The sequence below is a fragment of the Chironomus tepperi genome, unplaced genomic scaffold (genome assembly GCF_022539635.2).
Source record: "Chironomus tepperi strain 1889 unplaced genomic scaffold, CSIRO-AGI_Ctep_v1 contig_36, whole genome shotgun sequence".
NCBI classification, from domain to species: domain Eukaryota; kingdom Metazoa; phylum Arthropoda; class Insecta; order Diptera; family Chironomidae; genus Chironomus; species Chironomus tepperi.
Window position 1 is genome coordinate 1 of NW_027226158.1, and position 8,256 is coordinate 8,256.

The window sequence follows — 8,256 nt, forward strand, 5'->3', positions numbered from 1 at the left end:
CCCTACCTATATAGATATTATAGACGACAAATAGTTTTTTCAGGAAAATTGTAAGTTTTCTTATTAATTTTTTTGGTTGAAATTATGTATAAGACGTAACTTTATTCGATATTTAAGGCATTATTAACAATAATTTAAGACGACTTTTCATTGTTTCTTTTGAAGGATATTTCTAAAAACTGACAGTAAATACGATTGTAAGTAAACTTTGAGTTTTTTTTCAAGAACATTTTTATTATTATTATTATAATTATCTTTATTATGGTCCGTTTTTAGAAATTTAAAGACCTATATCATTTTCAATGGACTTTTACAATGATTCATTTAGTCATTTTTTAAAAAGGAAAAGAGAAAAACAGGACACTACGAGTTTTTGGTGTGTGTATGTGTATCAGATTCTAAATTTTGTCATAAAGATTGGTTGTAGTGTGGTGCGGACATCTGTTTCTTTTATCATCTTTTCAAACAAAGTATATCTAATTTGGTGGTTGTGTCTATAGCTGTTTGGTAGTTGGTGCATTCAAATATATGTTGGACTGTTAGGGGGACATTACATGAGCATATTGGGGCTGATTTTTTTTCGGAGATTAGATAAAGGTGTGTTAGTCTAGTATGTCCCAAGTCTAAGTCTGGTTAAAATTGTCTGGTCTTTTCTGTTATATGAGTTAATGTTTGTGCATTTGGCAGTTGTTTTTTTAATGTTACCTAATTTGTTTCCATTCCTGATTTCCTTCTCCCATTCTTTTTGCCATTCATTCTGGGCTAGTTCTTTTATGTTGGTAGATGTACCAGTTAAGATTTTAAAGTTTGAATAAAAGGTTTTTGTTTTGTTGCTTTCCTTTGCATGTCTGTCTGCACTTCCTCGTTGCCTTTAATGCCTATGTGACTGGGAATCCACATTATTGTTGTTGTGTTGTTATGATCTCGTAGTTTGTCTTGTATTTGTTGTACAAGACTATTTTTATTTTGCGTGTTTTTTAATGCCTGTATGCAGCACTGAGAGAGTCTGTACATGTAAGTCTTTTGTCTTTATGTCGGTGTTGTAGAGCTTTTAAAATTCCGAATAATTCTGTTGTATAGACTGTAGAATAATTGTGGCATACATTTATATTGCGTTTTCTGTTACTACTGCCGTTCCGTATCCGTGAATTGTTTTGGATCCGTCAGTGAATATTATTTCATATCGTTGTTTCTGTATTTGTGATTTTCGTTGAATGTTCTACGTATGACTTCTGGTGGTGAATTATTTTTGTTAAATTGACACATGGTCATGTCAAATTTAAGGTAACAGATTTTCTCCCAAGGTGGATATCTGTTGGGGAAGTTGTTTATGGACTTTTGTGTCTTTGTCTATATTTAATCTTAGAAGTTCTTGTCTAATTACATATGATATTGGGGGATTTTTTTTAATGTTTTGATATTTTGTGTCATTGGAGTCATCTTCAAGGCTGGAGTGAATGATGTTGTTCTCATTGCTTTTAATTTTACATCATATTTAATAAGCTGGATTTTTTCTTTGTTGTTTAAGTGGAATCATTCCGGTTTCAACATATGTGCTTGTGTTTGGAGACGTTACAAAGCTCCCCTAGCCTCGCATGCTTCAAACTTCTTGTGTGTATACTGTTAATTTTCTTTTCGTCCTTTTTGTAATTTTGTGAATATTAATGCTGAGTAGTTGTGTACTGATGTCGTTAGTGCGGAGTGAATATTAAGTAAGATTTGTCTTTCTGCTCCATAAAGTAGTGTGCGACAGCATTTTGATTAGGTTAATGTTCTTGACTGTCTTGTTGTACATTTGATTTATTTATTATTGAACAAACTTTATTGTTGAGTATGATTCCTAGAAATTTAAAGTTTTTGACGATTTCAATGACTTGATTGTTGAGTTTGATTGTGGGAGTTTGAATGTTTTTTTGTTGTTGTGTCGTAAAATGCATAATTTTAGTTTTTCCAAGTAGAAATTTCTAGTCCCGTTGTTGTTCATATGCATGTTTGTGTTTGTTAATGTTTGTTGCAAGCTCCTTTCTATCGACTTGGTAAAAGTACTAAATGTGCGTAAGCACAAATTTGGTGTGGGAATCAAAATGGCTCAGAACATCATCGAATACTATATTAAATAGTGTGCATGATAGCACTGAGCCTTGTGGGATCCCGTTAAACATTTTTCAATGTCTGAGTTGAATGTTTCCCAGTTGTATGTTGATTCTGTGCTCTAAGAAGCTGATGACGAAATTGATGATCTTTCACCTTTAAATCCTAATTTGATCATGTTGCTTGTGACTTTGTGTGTCCAGACTCTGTCATAGGCGTTTTTAGATCTAAAGATTGCTGTTGTTTGTTCTTTTGATGCGAAACTTTGAATGTTGTCGGTGGGGTAAATGATATTGTCTGAGGTACTTTTTCCTTTAGTAAAGCCCGACTGAAAGATGTTGAGTAATTTGTGGTTATCGATTGTCCATTGGTTAACCTGTTGATTATTTTTTCCATTGACATAGACGGCTAGTTAGTGCTATTGGTCGATAGCTTGTTGCTTGTCTAAGGATCCTTTCCCGGTTCTTGATGGGAATTATTAGAGAGTGTTTCCATGTTTTTGAAGTCCTTCATTTAGTGATTTGTTGAACATAAATAATAATGTTTGTTTTCCTTCTTGAGTAAGATTTTTTATCATTTCATAATGAATTAAGTCTTGCCCTGGTGAAGTGTCTTTTGTGGTGGATAGACTTTCTTCAAGTTCTTTCATGGAGATGTTGTCATTGTATGGTTCATGATTTGTGTCGTCAGGTATTGAATATTTGAACATCTGATCGTTGGATTTGGACGTTGGGTTGAGATTTTTTTCATCTTTGTGGTGTACTCGAAAGTGTTTTTTTAATATGTTTAATTACTGTTTTGATTTGCAACGTGTTGACATTTTTGTCTATCATATTTCTGATTTGTGTGTATGTTTTTGCCATTTGGTGTTCTGACTTTATTGAAAATGTCCTTAATGTTTGCTTTATGATTAATTGTTGATGTAAATTTTCTCCAACTGTCAGTTTTGTTTTTTTGAATCAATTCCTTAATTTCGTCATCAGTCTTGAAATATTGTTTCAGTGTCTGTGTTTAATGTATTTTTATAAAACCGTATGTTCTTTTTTTCTTTCTTTTATTTTTGTTTTTGATGTCATCGTTCCAAAATGGCAGTTTATTTTTGCCTTTGAAGGTTTTTGTAATCGAGACTTGTTAGCAGCGTTGATGATTGATTTTCCAAGAGTGAAATCTCTTTCCATGTTGTTTATATGGATGTGTCTATGTTATCGAAGTTCAGGTTTCGTTGGTAATCATTCAGTTTGCTTTCTTTATGTTGTATACCTGTCTTTTTGTATTTTCATAGTGATTGAGGAGAATCGGATTGATGGTCGCTTCTGGAGGTCGTCTAGCACTGTCCAATCTATAAAATGAGATAAGTTTTGTGTACAAAGTGTTAGGTCTATTGATGTTAATCTTCCGTTGAGTCTGCTAATTAATTTGGATTATTTTTCGTTGATTAGAGTAAGGACGGTACAATTAATTCTGATACGATAGTTCCTCTTCTATCAGTTTTATGTGAGCCCCAGAGAGAGTTATGGGCATTGAAATCCCCTGTAATGATAAAGAATGTCCTAATTGTGAGATAGACTCCTTCAAGTTCGTCTTTTAGTGTCTGTATTGGTATTCTATGGTCTATGTAAATGTTGCAAAGAATAAAATTAAGAGGATATGTTAGATGCACAGCTATAACTTGAAGATTTGTATTTAGATTGAAAGGTAAAGAATGAAAATTATTATTAATTAGTGAGCACACCTCCACTAGCTATAGTGTCATATGGTTTTATTGTTTATTTTATGTATGATGTGTAGTTTTTTAAATTAATATCTGTTTTTAATTTTGTTTCCTGGATGCAAATGAAAATTGGATTAAATTCGTTAATGAGTACCTGTAAGCTGATTTATTTGTGTAGTAGCCACACGTGTTCCAATTGAGGATTGATGTGGTGTTAGTCATGTTATGTCTTGGATTGCGTCTTCTTCCATTTCTATGTCAGTGATGTTTGTTCTTATTCTTTTTGTTGTTTCTTCATCTGTTGTCAGTTCCTGGCTGTTCTCTTTCAGAGGTCTAATTCTTTTATTCGTAATGTTAGCTGTTTCTTTTTTGTTGTGAAAATTGCAGTGCTGGCACTTGCAGATTGTGTCTGATTGAGCTGATGTGATTTCAGCATATGTAGCTCTTTTCAAATTGGATCGTTTTTACGCTTCATCATAGAAACATTTTGAGTAACTTTTATTGTTTGTATATCTGTTTGTCGTTTGTATTCATTTTAATTACGATGATTGTAGCTATTGTGTCCTAATTGATTACAGTTTAACACAGAAAACTGCGTCTGTGCATTTATCTTCTTTATTGTGGATATGTTTTGCATTGTTACAATTGTAGCAAGTAGGGTTGTCCTTTTTATTGCAGTGTTTGGATAAATGACCGAATTTGTGGCAAGCGTAACAGCGCATCGGAGAGGGAATATAAGGCCTGACGCGAATTCGCAACAATCCGACCGTCAAAGATATTCCGGTAATAAATTCACTCGAAGGTGACAGCTTAAGCCCGTATTTTGGATGTCGTTTGTTTGGCTTTATGTTGCATTCTTACATCAGTAACTTGTTGTGGTTGTAGGTAATTGAGGAGTGTTTCACTGTCTTCATTTTGAAGTTCGTAGGCTCTTATAACACCTCGACTGACTGTTGAGTGTTTTATGTTCTGTCACCTGTATTGTTGCGTCTAAAATGCCTGTTATTCTTATCAAATTTTGCGCTTGCTTCAAATTTTCAGTCTTAATTAGTAAATCTCCACTTTTGAGAAATTTGCATTCCGGCTTTCCGTTCTGATGGCATTGCAGGGTAACATTTAGTAAGATTGGAGAAAAGTCTCTCATTGTTTTGGTGTCTTCTGCTCTGTGTATAATTGATGTTCTCTCCTTCGGTGATGTTTTGTCAATTGTTTAGTAGAATCGTATCTGATGTTCTCGTTGTTTGTTTAGTTTTGGAACGGAATAGTTGTTCCTTCTTGTCCCGCAATTATTTTGTCTTGCAGTTTCTGAAGCTGGTTTTGTGGAAGTTTGGCTGTACTTTTAATTTTTGTCAGTGCCATTTTGCTAGTTCCGGCTGAGCCGGGGCATGCAACTTGTTTGTCACTTATGATTTTTTATTTCTTTTTTATTTTCTTGTGAACTTTTAAATACTTTGAACAATTTTAATAACTTTATGTTATATATGTATTTATGAGTGGAAAACGACTATAAGTTTTTATATATGTCTGTTAATTAGGATCGAATTTAAATTTCGTAAAATTTTTGATTGTGCTTGAGTAAGGGGCAACAAACTTTTCGAACATTTTTGTGCATTTACATTTTTCAATGACATACTAAGATCCGATACATTTATGCAACGTATACAGCAGGCTTAAAAGTATCGATTAAATCCAGATAAGATAATTGCTGTTATTTTAGTATGTACCTAAATTCACAGACAATTGTACGAAGTTTATACGAGCAAAAACCCGGGATGTATTTTCATCTTCTAATAGGAAATTTTTGTCTATTTTTAGATTCTATCCGCGACTTTCTTCTTTAGAGCGTAACTGATTGTTCAAGATATATACATTTTTAACGGTTAATAAACAAGACGTGAAAAATGGATCCTGAAAGCTTTCTTGATATCGCTAATCAAGTGATTAAGCTCAAAATGTTCCCATATTTTGATATCGCACACAGTCTTTTGTGCATTGTCGGTAAAGGAAGACTTAGGTGCCGGCGCACGTAGCATGATCGCAAACATCCATTGGCATGTTGGCTGTCTACCATGCTTATTATTTTGCCGGTGGTATGGTCGCTGCTGCTGGTGGCGAACCTGTCTTGGGACCATTAAAGAATATCACAATTACTTGTTGCCACAGCACTGGTATGTTGTTTTCTACACGCCATTTGATATTGGTTATAAGGTCAGCAAATTCCTACCCGTTAAACTTGTTGCAAGTGCCATGAAAGAAGTCTACAGAGCAAAGAAAGTCCATGACGGTGTTGTACATGCCGCCAAGCTTTATCCTAATGCCTATATTATTATGATTGTTATTGGAACAATTAAGGGCAACAGAGCAGGATTTACCTAAGTGCTTGAGCGATTGATTGAGGGGAGCATGGACGCCGACTGCTATGGAATTCATGCAGCCAAGCTTGTAAGTTCTGATTGATCAAAATGGCTGTTGTGTGGTTTTCAACATAATTTGTATTGTTCTAATATTTCAAATATTTTAACGGTTTTTAATTGAAACAAAGTTACTAGAGCCATACCTACAAATTATTTCAAGCGCCATACAACAGTTTAAAGTTAAATGTAATGCTGTATCCAACTAGACATTGAAATTCATACTGTAAATAGTCAGTATTACTAATAGTCCTTGTAGTTCGTAGACTAAACATCCAGCTGTGACTTGACACATATTATCCTTATAATTTACACTATAAACATCCAGCTGTGACTCAACAATAACTTTAAATGATATTCTCTAATTTAATTTATTTTTAATTTGCAGCTACACCAAAGCATCAGTTGTTGCTTCAATTATTTTTGTATTAGATAAGAAAACAGACTGGATTTCAGCTCCACATGCACTTGTTTACTTTGGAATTGTCATCTTCCTCGTATACTTCAGAAAGCTTTCATCATTGTTGCTTGGAATCCATGGTAAGTCAATTTTGTTTACACGGTTACATAGACATGCCTAATTGAATCTATTTTTAATTCACTTAACAGATCATTTGTTCCATTTGAAAATCTTATGTGTGCATTCTTGTTGGAGGAATTTGGGATTCACTTGCCAAACTCTTCGGAAAGGGACAAGTCAAAGAAGAGGCTAGTAAAGATGCTAAAAAAGCAAATTAACAAACTAAACGTAACAAACTTTAAACAAAATAATTAAAGTGCAATATAGTTAAGGATTTTACCCGACATTTTTTTTTATACATGTTTCGACCAAAAAAATATTAATCTGCTCATTTGATTCACACATATGTCATTTATTTCATTGTCATATACTTTTTGTTCTGACGATGTAGCCAAAGATACTATTTAGAAAAATTCAAGTCATTTGTTGCTAAATTTTAATTTAGAAAATCATTTTTTTGTTTCAATAACGAACCGAGTACATGCTTCCTTTGATTTGTATTTTGTTACAGAATTTTAAAGATTTCTTTTTGTGGGTCTGATCTTTAATATTTGCTGAAAAAATGTGAAATAAATAAATGAATTTTCGATATCTAACCATTTGATCTACATAAAATTTCGAGAACGTGATGAGAGTTTTATTGTACTTGACTAAACTTATTTGTGATTTACAGCTGCACAATTTACTGATGAGACTACAAATTGTTGAATTAATTTTTTAGGGCATATTCTCAAGGTCGCTGTTTTAATGTGGATTGTCTGCTGTATGCAAGAAGTAGATCTGCTATGTGCCAGAATATGCTATGCTGAGTTCATTTTGGAACGTTAAGAATTATTGGGTATTTTTGAAATTTTGAATTTTTCAAATAATTTTGAACCGTTAAGAAAATTCAAATTTATTTTGACCGTTAAAATTCAAATTTATTTTGACCGTTGAAATTCAAATTACTTTTGATCGATTAAATTGAAATTTATTATTTTCCAAATATCAAAGTTTTATACCGGATGTGCGATATATAGATTTTAAAAAGATCACATCAATAAAGTTAGTTGATGTTTATTTTCGCTCTTTTTTTATTGGCATTAAAAATGGAATAATTTATAAAAACAGCAGATTCCATCATTAGACTTCATTTATGACACAGTTACATATATGTAAAAAAAAAAAATATTAACAAAAATCTCTCTAAATTGTTACTTTGGCCGAGTAATTGTAAAAATATAGAAATATACCAGTACGGACGAACACATCAGCAGTCATATATGCACAAACTGATCATTAACAGCAAAGCCAATTTTCTGTTTAAGACTATCCTTGCTTTTTCCTTCATCATACATTTTGCGTCTTGATTGTCTTGGATAAAATTTTTTCGACAACATTGCATTTTCAATCACAATTGTAGCATACCAGCTTGACTTGACTGTGCTTGAATTATGATGACTCATAAATAAATGAGATAGGATGGAAACATTTGTTATATACAAAGAACAAGAGAGAGTAATACGCATTAATGGTGTAGGCAA

General features: G+C 32.8%; 1 pseudogene; it reads left to right on the forward strand.

The window, feature by feature from the left end:
• Positions 1-67: 67 nt before the first annotated feature.
• Positions 68-7,071, forward strand: LOC139098208 (trimeric intracellular cation channel type 1B.1-like; annotated as a pseudogene).
• The last annotated feature ends 1,185 nt before the right edge of the window (positions 7,072-8,256 follow it).